The sequence below is a fragment of the Prionailurus bengalensis genome, chromosome B1, assembly GCF_016509475.1.
Source record: "Prionailurus bengalensis isolate Pbe53 chromosome B1, Fcat_Pben_1.1_paternal_pri, whole genome shotgun sequence".
Classification (NCBI taxonomy): Eukaryota; Metazoa; Chordata; class Mammalia; order Carnivora; family Felidae; genus Prionailurus; species Prionailurus bengalensis.
Genome location: NC_057344.1, coordinates 30,865,041 through 30,878,061, shown reverse-complemented (window position 1 = coordinate 30,878,061; position 13,021 = coordinate 30,865,041). Strand labels below are relative to the sequence as shown.

Here is a 13,021-nt window from a genome sequence, read left to right as displayed (position 1 = left end):
GTTAATACCTGACTGTGCCTAACTTATAAATTAAGCTTCGCTGGGCACCTGGGTGGCTCAGTGGGTTGAGCGTCCGACTTCAGCTCGGGTCATGGTCTCGCGGTCTGTGGGTTCGAGCCCTGTGCTGACAGCTCAGAGTCTGGAGCCTGCTCCCGATTCTGTGTCTCCCTCTCTCTGCCCCTCCCCCACTCGTGATCTCTCTCAAAAATAAATAAACTTTTAAAAGGAAAAAAAAAAGAAGGCTGTAGTGTTTTGGGAAACTATAGGCAACACAAGACAAGATCAGAAAAGAGGGCTGGCAGTGATAAGAGATTGGAAAAGGGGTTAAGTGGTTTTCTGGTGCCCGGACCAGCTCTAGCCAGCCTTGAGCAGACGCTGGGTGTGAGATCACAGGGAAGACTGCTGTCCTGGGCAGTCCTCTCTTCGGTGGGCACTGCACACAGCATGTTCCGTACATCTGTCAGCTGCCCAGGATTTGTTCCTTCCCCCACTGAACTGAGAAATGAGTTTTAGGGTCAGATTCCCCAGGCAAAAATTCATTAATCTCGTCCAGTGGCTGATTACAGTTTTTTCAGTCTTCATCCCCCTGAGCAAGAATACCTACGGTTTGTTCAGCTGTCACTCTCTATTCTTCTGCCCTAACATGCTCCCAGCATGGGTTTCTCGATCCTTTGTCTTAGTGCCTTGTCTGAAGTTACATTAACTGCATGGGCATTCTGCAAAGCCTGGAGCCAGGAGTTCGTCTCCCAGGAAGGTTCCTCTCACAGACTTCACATTAGGGAAGCCAAGATAAGGGCTTGGTGCATGAATGACAATGATACATTGCCTTTTTCCCTTACCTGAGAGGACAGAGCCACTGGGATAGAGATGGGGAGCGTAGTGATAAACTATTAAGCTTTTTGAGATATTTTGAAGATATTTTGAAGAATATTTTGAGATATTTTGAAGAAACATGTGCAATGTGCATTAATTTGCATCCTACTGGTACTGAATGCTTATTTATTTATTTTGAAAGAGAGAGGAAGGGAAGACAGAGGGAGGGAGAGAGAGAGAGACAGAGAGAGAGAGAGAGAAAGAGAGAGAGAATCCCAAGCAGGCTCTGAGCTGCCATTGTAGAGCCCCACATAGGGCTCGATCTCATGAACTGTGCGCTGAGATCAAGAGTTGGATGCTTAACCAACTGAGCCACCCGGGCACCCCTGAATGCTTTTCACGTAGGCATTCTCTGTGTACATTTCAAGAAGGTGACAGAAACAGTTAAAAGTTGACCCCACTACCTTCTTGAACTATGACAGGAATGCAAATCCCACATTCACAAGTTTTGTCCACAGGGTTATGTTAATCCGTTCAGATGATCTAAGGACATCGATTTCCCATTACTCCTATAAAACAATGTCACATTAACTGGGCTCATCAGAAGGGAGGGAGTCTGACCGTATTTCTATTTGGGTGTCTGAGTTACCAAGGGAGACAACACCACCATCAGAATGCAAAATGCTTCCAATCTTGAAACATTTAAAAATAAAGCAAGGACATATGGAAGCAACCGCAGGACTTGTGCTCAGACTCCGAATCGGTGCAGAGCATGGGGTGTCCGGAGTTAGGCGCCTCCTGCAGCCTCTGCCCGGCTACCCTCTGTTCTCCACTGCAGTGATTCCCGTTGAAGGCAAGGAGAGGTGAGAGGACTCTCCTCTCCTCTCCTCTCCTCTCCTCTCCTCTCCTCTCCTCTCCTCTCCTCTCCTCTCCTAGTAGGATGGCAAAGGCTGAACATCTTATCATTTAGACATAGAATAGCTGTAATTAAACAATAAAAAAAAAATAGTTGAATCCCACTATTCTAACCCAACAATTGCTTTTCTTTCTTCAAGTTTAATCCATAGCTTTATTCATAAGAGACTCTTAAAAAATGAGAACAAACTGAGGGCTGTTGGGGAGTGGGAGGGAGGGGAGGATGGGTGATGGGTATTGAAGAGGGCATCTTTTGGGATGAGCACTGGGTGTTGTATGGAAACCAGTTTGACAATAAATTTCATATATTTAAAAAAAATCCATAGCTTTATTCCCATATGGACAATTGTTTAATGTTGTTGCCATATTGCATATGCAATTGCAGGGCCTGCTTTTAGGAGAGGAAAACTTCAGTGACATTTATTTCAGGGCCAGTTTCCATGTTGTTCCAAAGGCTTTCTGTTTATCATGTTTAATGATTGAATAATACTCCATTGACTGGATGCTTCATAATTTATAGACCAATTCCCTTGTTGTTGGACATTTAGGAAGGCTATTGTTTTTGGCAGACTTTTGCTGCTGCAGAATTCCCAGCTGCGTGGGCTGAGATGGAAAAGGAAAGATCATTCCAGGGCAAGCCAAGATTGGATGCTGGGGAGCGTGTGGACAAGATGCCAAAATTGAGTCCGTGGAGCAGAAATAGAGCTGGGAATGGATCAGGATTAGAGTCCAGGCTAATACGAAAGAGCTTATCCCCCCACTCCTTCTTGTTTTACTTGTTTGTTCCCTTTTATCTCCATTCCCCCATCCTATTCCTTCTGTTCTTCTGTAAGTAACCATTCAAAAGTGTTTTCCAGAAGCAGCTATCCAGAGAGGAATTACTTGTAATTCCAGTGAGGATCACTGGGGCAGGATTTCCGCTGGGCTCCTGCCAGCATGTGGGGCAAGGGTTGGAAGATCATGGGGAAAACCCTGGTCAGAGGTTCAGGGTGGAAAAGATTGCTTGATGCTCGAATTTACTTGTGCGTGGATAAAAGACACAGTCTTTAAAGTCAGTTTCTCATTAGCTAAGGTAAGTTCAGCTACAGTAATAGAAGACATCAAACGTTTAGTGACCAAAGGACAAGTGGTTTATTTCTTTGTCTCCTAACAGCACATGGCTGGTATTCAGGTCGGTGGGATGGCACTTCTTCATGCAGTCGTTCTGGTTCTGATCTCCTCAACATGTGCCTTCTAGAATCTCCCCGAGTATCTCCATACTTGCCCACAAGAAGGGCAAAGAGAATGAAGGAGCATGAATGGGAAGTCGTATGAGCTTTCTACAATGGAATGTTCTCTACATTCCATTGTAGAGAACAGAGCCATGTGGGTAATGTGATCTAGCTGTAAGGGTGCCTGGGAAATGTGATCCCAAAGAAAAAGAGCAGATTTGGGGGCAATTAGTGATATCTGTACAACCAGTAAGTAGTACATGTAACATTTTGGCCTGCCATCTGCCATTCTCCTTTAGCTTACTTCTTAATTGGTTCAGAAGTTTTGCAAACAAGGGCACTATTTGAGAACCCCTGAAAGTCTCCCCTAACAAAATTATTTTGGCAGGTCGCTGGTTTTCCTGATACGAGTATACTCTCTCAGTGATATCTGTGGGAGTGGAGGAGGGGGTTGGGGAAAGTACAAGAGAGAGAGGTAGAAAATACTTCTGCGTGGTGGGGTATATATAAAAGTCCTAAGGTCACACCCGCTGTGGGGCCACTTTCACTCTTCTTTTTTTTTTTTTTTTAATATTTTTTTTTCAACGTTTATTTATTTTTGGGACAGAGAGAGACAGAGCATGAATGGGGGAGGGGCAGAGAGAGAGGGAGACACAGAATCGGAAGCAGGCTCCAGGCTCTGAGCCATCAGCCCAGAGCCCGATGCGGGGCTCGAACTCACGGACCGCGAGATCGTGACCTGGCTGAAGTCGGACGCTTAACCGACTGCGCCACCCAGGCGCCCCACTTTCACTCTTCTTAACGGTACAACTTTATCATTATGGACACCTCGTAAGCAGACATTTCAAGTGCATGGGCCAGCATATATTCCTTAGCTGGTCATTTTAAACTTTCCTACAGCTTTATATGCCTCGCATTCATTTATTCAATCAACATTTAGTGGGTTCCTGAAACAGCTTCTATTCTAGTGCCACTAGTATATAGAAAACATCAAAAGATATCAAAGTTTTAGAGTAAGATGAATTTGAAATTCTTAGAATTAAAGATAAACCATGAGTTATACCTTGCTTTTAGGATAGGAGAAGTGATTTAAAAAAATGATAAAATAAAATTTGATTTAAAAACCCCCCAAAGAGTTCTTGAGTTCTAAAAATAGGTTAGGCAATGGAATGGATAAAGAGTAAATACTTGCTTCTCAAAAACGATCTCACTAATGGTGAGCCAGAGAGATACAGTCAGGTAGGGCGTGCTCCATGAGTTCAAGAAGGTGTTTGCCAGTAGCAGTCTTTACGAGGCCAGGAAGAGAAAAATCTGTTTCCTGTATTTCCCCGATCTGTGCCAACCTGCTTCCTTGCCATAGCCCTGTTCTGAATTCTAAGCCCCTCGTGCCTATCATGTGGCAGTAAGTAGACCCCCTGAGCTCAAAGTTGGCGGCTCCATTTGGACTGTGTCACCTCACATCCCACTAGCTTTTAGGAGTTCTGGGGTATGAACAGGAGTCCTCGCAAGGGCCACTTCTCATGGGGTACCTACTGTGTGCCGGCCACTGGGTGCCATATTATATGTGCCGTATTATATTCAGTAGTTCCCATAGCTTCCCTGAGAGGGAGGCGCTACTATTTTTTCCACATTGCCTGCTAGTAAAACTCAGGCTTCAGTTATTGAGCTTCCCTGAGGTCACAAGGTGAATCAGGAGCAGCAGCCAGGGCCATTAATACCTGAACTTGAGCATAAACCATTATACTATGCTGCCTTTCCTTCGAGCCACAAAGCATGCCTAAGCACCACATTCTCAAGTTATAACATGCACACTCTTAAGATTCTTTTTCTTTGAATAAAAATACTGTCTTCATTAAAAGAAAAAAATCCTCCTCTCCATGTCCCTAAAACTGAAACAAAATCATTTATACAAGTATCTTCTGAGGTAACTTGTTGCCCCAAATGTTTAAGATAAAAAGGTGTGCCATTTGGGGTGCCTGGGTGGCTCAGTTGGTTTAGCGTCCGACTTCAGCTCAGGTCATGATCTTGTGGGCCCTGTGTTGGGCTGTGTGCTGACAGCTCAGAGCCTGGAGCCTGCTTGCGATTCTGTGTCTCCCTCTCTCTCTTCCCCTCCCCTACTCACTTTCTGTCTCGCTGTCTCTAAAATAAATAAACATTAAAAAAAAAAGGGTGTGCGATTTAAGTAAGACACCTAAATTTTTAACACTAGAAAATGGGGCCACCTACCTCATAGAGGTCTTTTCCATTTTAAACAAGAGGATGTGTAAGGAAATTTCTGTAAACTAAACAATGAAACACAAATGATTATTGCAATTATTATATCGACAAGTCTGGAAACATATGAATGTGTTAGGAAATATTTTATGATAAAAAACAAATACTTTGATGAGGAAATGCTTCCAAAAACCTTATAGGTCCTCCCCAGTTTTTTCCCCAGCCACTCAATCTATGCATTTATGCATTGGTAACCTTTTTGAGAGAGTTCCTCATCCGCCCTCTCTCAACTGAGCCTCTGGGATTATGTACAATCCAACAGGAGAGTGAATTTCAGTAGACAACCAGTGATAAGATTTTGTGGTTTTGGTTCGAAGACTCTTCTAGAGGTATGGAATATTAACTCTCTGCAAATGAAAAGCTGTTAATTGGTTGGCAGGGTATTAGACTGGTCTTATTTTTCATCAAGGCTTAACTCCTCTAACTGCCCGTATTGTACTCTTAGACTAAAATAGATCACTGTATTAAAATAAATAACCTCCTCTTATTATCTAAAGTGTTTTAGGTCAGTAATTTTAAATGAAATACCTGTCATTTTAAAAGTTCAAGAACTCTTTAGGTCTCGGGAAGGATTTGTGGATCATAGTCTGAAAAGGTGAAACGGAAGCCATTCGTTAAATGTCATCATTAACCAAACAATCTTGATGAGTATTTAGATCTACTGAGGGAAATGTATGCAGGTTTCCCTCAGAAATAAAATAACTGAACATTGTTAGAAACAACCGTGAGGTTGAGAAATCACAGTTCTGTCTATCTCCAAATCCTTCCAGGCTCCTGTACCTAAACACAAATAAGAAGTGACAGTTTTCTTCTTAAAGAGAACAAACTGCATTCTTTAGTCTGGCCTTGAAGTTACAGAGCCGAATCTGTAACTAGTGATGCATTTCCAGGGCTCTTAGTTTCCTGTCTTCCTTTGCAAATCAGTTTCCAAAAGGAGGTGTCTGCCTTGCTTCCCACTTTCTTTTGCTGGGTATTCGCGTGTGAGATGTTGTTGTGGTTTCAGTCATACCTCAGTCTCCAGCCAATTCAGCAGTGTTCCCATGGAGACTGTTGACTGAGCAGAGTGTGAACTGGATCAGCCACTCATGCCCAGAGCTCACTGTAGTCCTGTTGATGGTCTAATACCAAGCCCAGCAGCAACATGATTGGTGCCATCGTTAGTTTTCTAAGCCCCTTGGCCAGCAAGGCATTCTAGTCAACATTTTACTGACTGCCTGCAATACTGTAATGGCCCCTCACTGGGTTCCCTGATTCCATTCCTGCCCCCCTACGATCTATTTTCTACTCAGCGGCCAGAATGATCCTTCAAAACTCCAGCAATGTAAAATGGTGTGCAGTTGCTGTGGAAATGGCATGGCGGCTTCTCAACAAAATTTAAAAATAGAATTGCCATATGAAAATAACATATGGTCGTATTATTCCTAGGAGGCTTTTCTGAGCCACTGTATCTAAAACAGCACCCTCTGTTCTCTTACCCTAGGTTTGTTTTCCTTCACAGTACTTACTACTCCCTGGTAGTATTTTGTACGTGTCTGTTTGTCTATTTTTGTCTATCTCTCTAGCTAGAATGTGCGCTTAATGAGATCGAGGATGTTGTCTGTTCTGTTTATCACTGTATCTATAGTGCCTGGTCCCTATATTATTGAAAGAATGATGAAAGAATAAATGAATGAGTGAATCAGTGCTACAGAGAGTGTACAGAAAAGGTATTGGAGGGTCCAAAGCAGGGGGCAGATGACTGTGTCCAGGCATCAGTAGGAGTGGCCAGGTGGGCATGGTCTCTTGTACAATGAGGTCAGCACGCCCCCCACCCCCCTGCACTTGATGGAGCTTCAGGCCATGCTGCGTGCCTGGGGAGACTGAGGAGGAGGACTATTATCACCTTCTCTAGTTGCCTACATTGCCTGACATTCTTCAGTTACCACTTTCCGTTTCCATTTCTCGTCTGGATCTCTGCCTCTCAACTCGGGTTTCAAAGAATTAACATCTGAGCCTGCCATCTACAAGTTTTTGACAAAGGCAGGCCCAGCGACTTAGAGGTGACGCAGGTATCATCACCTCCAGCAGACGTGCCGGCCACTTTAATGAATTTGTTCAGAAAAAGTATTTCCATCTCTTCTTCCTGCTTTAGGCTCCAGTGTTTGATAAAATGTTTGCCTCTTCTCCTGCTTGAACTCTTGAGGGCCAAGCGTGTTCTTAATTTAAACCTTAACCTTAGCTTTGACTCTTCCCTTCACCCTCCCAGGCCTCAGTGACTCTTTATGTGCGGCTGGATTATTTTTTAATGCGTGTTTAATACTCCAGAGCTATTCGTATAGTAATAGTCACTATCACCTAGAGTAATCTGCCCGAATCCACACCAGAACAGCTGTGATGACCTGTCAACTTTCCCGGGGGTCACTGTAACTCTGTTTTGGTTATGACATGGGATCGGGGCCTGGGAGTCCTCACCGGGATCCAGGCTGATATCCAGCCCAGATACATTTGCACTTGGAAAGCTGATCACACACATATGGCTGAGTGGTGGTTTTTTGTTTTTTTTTTTTTCCCTCAGATGTTTTCGTTTCATCCGTTAAAGCTGAAATCGAGTCTGGGATGCATTTTTGAGGCTCTTACCAAGATGTCATAAGGTGAGTTATCAGACGTATCGATTAGAAATCCATAAAAGTCTGTTTCTAAACTTGAAGGTTGTCAGGGCCCATTTTGGTTCGAACTGGTATGGCTTCCTGGAGGAAAAGATGTTTCAGGCGAGAGCAGAGGAGAAGTAGGTCTCTTCTGAGCAGAGGGTAGGGGAGGAGGGAGGGCAGTGGAGTGAAGACCGGGTGCACTTGGGAAGCTGTGGGCAGCTCAGCAGCCCTTCCCCTGGGTAGGTTTTGTGGGCAAGAGCTGAGAGGGGAGCACAGAGAGCAGGCCATGGCGGGCTTGGGGGCTCATGTGAAGGGTTCAGAATTGTTCTCTGAAGGAGGTGGGGAACGGCAGAAGTATTTAAAGCTAAAGAGAAGACAACTGTTTTTATCAAAAAGAATCTTTGTTGGGGCACTTAGCTGGCTCAGTCTGAGGAGCCTGGGACTGACTCTTGATCTCGGGGTTGTGAGTTCGAGCCCCACGTTGGGTGCAGAGATTACTTCAAAATAAAATAAAAAAAAAAATCTTCCTTTTGCTGCTGAATGAACTTCCCTTTTGCTGAATGAGATTTGAAGGCGGGCAGGAAGCAAAAGATGAACGTAGTTTGAATAAAAATACGGAAATTACGTTGAGGAAAGTGGAGATATGTTTTTAATAGACTTGATCTTATTTATTAATCATTGTCTTTTAAATAGACTTTATTTTTGAAAACAGTTTTAGGTTTACAAAAAGATGGTCCAGAGTTCCATACACCAGCTCTCCCTGCCCCCCACCCCCCCTTCATGTGTATACAGTTTCCCTTTTTATTAACATCTTACCCTTAGTGTGGTACCTACATTTGTTACAGTGGATGAGCTTTTTGATAAATGACTATTACCTAAATTCTGTTGTTTGCATTAGGGTTTTTTCTTTTTTTTTTTTTTTTTTTTTTTTTTTTTTTTTTTAAATTTTTTTTCAACATTTATTTATTTTTGGGACAGAGAGAGACAGAGCATGAACGGGGGAGGGGCAGAGAGAGAGAGGGAGACACAGAATCGGAAACAGGCTCCAGGCTCTGAGCCATCAGCCCAGAGCCCGACGCGGGGCTCGAACTCACCGGCCGCGAGATCGTGACCTGGCTGAAGTCGGACGCTTAACCGACTGCGCCACCCAGGCGCCCCTAGGGTTTTTTCTTCGTGTCGTACGGTTCTATGGGTTTTGACAGATGCATAATATCATGCATTTACCAGCGAAATATTATACAGAATAGTTTCACTGCCCTAAATATCCCCTGTGCTCCACCTACTCATCCCTCTTCCCCCTAAAACTGTGGAAGCCAGTGATCTGTATATTGTCTCACAGTCTGCCTTTCCAGAATGTAATACAGTTGGACTCACACAGCACATACAACTTTTTCAGCTGGCTTCTTTCACATAGCAGCGGGCACTTAAGGTTCCCCCGTGTCTTTTTATAGCTTGATAGTGCCTTTTTTATTTTTTAAATCACTGAACATTGCATTGTATGGATGTACCACAGTTTATGTATTCACATACTGAAGGACATCTTGGTTACTTCTAATTTTTGCAATTATGAATAGAGTGGCTATAAATATACATGTGTGGGTATTTGTGTGACATAAGTTCTCAGTTCTTTTGAGTAAATACAAGTAGTGTGATTGCCGGATTGTATCGTATGTTTAATTTTGTAAGAGACTAGCAAACTGTCATCCAAAGTGGCTATACCATTTTGCATTTCCACCAGCAATGAATAAGAGTCCTTGTTCCTCCAAATCTTTGCCAGCATTTGGTGCTCTCAGTGTCTTGGAGTTTAGCCATTCTAATAGGTGCGTGGTAGTATTTCGTTGTGTCAGTTTGAAATTTCCTAATGATATATGATATCGAAAATCTTTTCATATGCTTATTTAACATCTGTGGCTCTTCTTTGGTGAGATATCTGTTCATATACTTTGCCCATGTTAAAATGAGGTTGTTTTTTTTATTGTCGTTTTAAAAATTCTTTCTATTGTGGGTTCTAGTACTTCACTAGATGTGTGTTTTACAAAGGTTCTTTCCCAGACTGTAGATTGTATCTTCATTCTCCCGATAGTGTCTTTTGCAGAGCAGGTTTTTTTTTTTATTTTAATGAAGTCCAGCTTGTCATTTTTTTCTTTAATGGGTTATGCTTTTGGTGCTGTATGTAAAAGGTCATCATCAGACCCAAAGTCAACGAGATTTTCTCCTACATTCTAGGTGTTTCACAGTTTTGTGTTTTACATTTAGGTCATGTACCCACTTCCAGTTAATTTTTTATGAAAGATATAAGGGCTTGTCTATATTAATTTTCTTGTGTATGGATGTCCAGTTGTTTCGGCACTATTGGTTAAAAAGGCAATTCTTTTTGTATTGAATTGCATTTGCTCCTTGTTGACTATATTGTGCAGGCGTATTTCTGGACTCTCTCTTCCGTTTCACTGATACTTTTGTCTGTTCTTTCACCAATGTCATACTGTCTTGACTACTGTAGTTTTGCGATAAGTTGGGTAATGTCAGTCCTCTGACTTTGTTCTTTTCCTTCAATATGGTGTTGGCTAATCTGGGTCTTTTGACTTTCTATACAAACTTCAGTCAGTTTGTCAATATCCACAAAATAACTTTCTGGGATTTTCACTGATATTGCATCGAATCTACAGACCAACTTGGGAAGAACTGGTATCTCAAGAATATTTAGTTTTCCTATCCACAAACATGAACTATCTCTTCATTTCTTTATTTTTTTTTCTTCCAAATTTTTATCTAAATTCAAATTAGTTAACATACAGTGTAATATTGGTTTCAGGAGTAGAATTTAGTGATTCCTCACTTACATATAACATATCCTAACAAGTGCCCTCCTTAATGCCCATCACCCGCATCACCTCCATCAACCGTCAATTTGTTCTCTGTCTTTAAGAGTCTCTTGTAATTTGGGGCACCTGGGTGGTTCAGTTGGTTAAATATCTGAGTCTTGATTTCGTCTCGGGTCATAATCTTACAGTTCCTGGGTTCAAGCCCTACATCGAGCTCTGCACTGACAGTGTGGAGATGCTTTGGATTCTCTCTCTCTCTTCCTCTCTCTCTGCCCCTCCCCCACTCACATTCTTTCAAAGTAAAAAAATAAATAAACTTAAAAAAAGAGTCTTTTGTGGTTTGCCTCCCTCTCAGTTTTTATCTTATTTTATTTTCCCTCCCTTCCGCTATGTTCTTCTGTTTTCTTTCTTTCCTTTTTTTTTTTTAAAGATATGATATCTTTAAAAAGTGTTTATTTTTGAGAGAGAGAGCGAGCACAAGCATGGGAAGGGGTAGAGAGAGAGGGAGACAGAGGATCCAAAGCAGGCTCCAGGCTGACAGCACAGAGCCCAGTGCAGAGGTCAAACTCACAAACCATGACATCATAACCTGAGCCAAAGTCAAATGCTTAACAGACTGAACCACCCATCTGTGTTTTTTTTTTCTTAAATTCCACATATAAGTGAAATCATACAGTATTCGTCTTTCTCATTTGACTCATTTTGCTTAGCAGAATACATTCTATTTCCATCCACATCTACTTCCATCCACGACAAGATTTCATTCTTTTTGATGACGGAATAATATTCCATTGTATTTATATATGACATCTTCTGTATCCATTCATCAGTGATGGACATTTGGGCTCTTTCCATACTTTGGCTATTGTTGATAGTGCTGCTATAAACATGGGGCGTGCATGTGCCTCTTCGAATCAGTATTTTTTATCCTTTGGGTAAATATCTAATAGTGCAATTGCTGCATTGTAGGGTAGTTCTACTTTAAAAGTTTTGATGAACCTCCATACTGTTTTCCAGAGTGGCTGCACCAGCTTGCACTCCCACCAACAGCGTGAGAGGAGAAGTTCTCTTTTCTCCTTATCCTTGCCAACACTTGTTGTTCCCTGAATTGTTAATTTTTAGCCATTCTGACAGGTGTGAGCTGGTATCTCATTGTGGTTTTGGTTTGTATTTCCTTGATGATGCGTGATGTTGAGCATTTTTTCATGTGTCTGTTAATCATTTGTGTGTCTTCTTTGGAGAAGTGTCTTTCGTGTCTTCTCCCCATTTCTTAACTGGATTATTAATTTTCTGGGTGTTGAGTTTGATAAGTTCTTTATCAAATTTGGATACTAGCCCTTTAATATGTCATTTGCAGGTATCTTCTCCAATTCCATCAGTTACCTTTTAGTTTTGTTGATTGTTTCCTTTGCTGTGCAGAAGCTTTTATCTTGATGAAGTCCCAATAGTTCATTTTTGCTTTTGTTTCTTTTGCCTCCGGTGACATGTCTAATAAGCAGTTGCTACAGCTGAGGTCAAAGAGGTTGCTGCTTATTTTTCTCCTCTAGGATTTTGATAGTTTCCTGTTTCACATTTAGGTTTTTCATCCATTTTGAATTTATTTTTGTGTGTGGTGTAAGAAAGTAGTCTAGTTTCATTCTTCTACATGTCACTGTCCAGTTTTCCCAACACCATTTGTTAAAGTGACTGTCTTTTATCCATTGGGTATTCTTTCCTGCTTTGTTGAAGATTAATTGACCATTTAGTTGGAGGTCTATTTCTGGGTTCTCTATTCTGTTCCATTGATCTGTGTGTCTGTTTTTGTGCCAGTACCATACTGTCTTAGTGATTACAGCTTTGTAATACAGTTTGAAGTCTGGAACTGTGATTTCTTCAAATTTGGTTTTCTTTTTCAACATTACTTTGGCTATTCGGGGTCTTTCCTGGTTCTATATAAATTTTAGAATTGTTTGTTCTGCTCTGTGAAGAACATGGGTGTTATTTTGATAGGGATTTGAATGTGTAGATTGCTTCTGGTAGTACAGACATTTTAACAGTGTTCTTCTAATCCATGAACATGGAATATTTTTCTATTTCTTTGTGTCTTCTTCAATTTCTTTCATAAGTGTTTCAGAGTACAGATCTTTTTTTTTTCTTTTTTTCTTTTCTTTTTTTTTGAGAGTGAGAGAGAGAAAGCATGAATGCACAGCACAGGGGAGGGGTAGAGGAAGAGGGAAAGAGAGCATCTCAAGCAGGCTCTGTGCTCAACCTGATGCAGGACTTGATCCCATGACCCTGCGGTCATGACCTGAGTTGAAATCAAGAATCGGATACCTAACCACTGAGCCACCCAGGCACCCCCAGAGTACAGCTCTTTCAC

General features: G+C 41.9%; 1 long non-coding RNA gene across 1 annotated transcript in view; it reads left to right on the top strand.

The window, feature by feature from the left end:
* The window catches only part of LOC122471932, a 182,407-nt gene that overhangs the window by 182 nt on the left and 169,204 nt on the right, over nt 1-13,021 (top strand). The window contains exon 2 of the long non-coding RNA XR_006294312.1: nt 7,768-7,843. This is a non-coding gene — a long non-coding RNA (uncharacterized LOC122471932). The remainder of the gene's footprint in view (nt 1-7,767; nt 7,844-13,021) is intronic.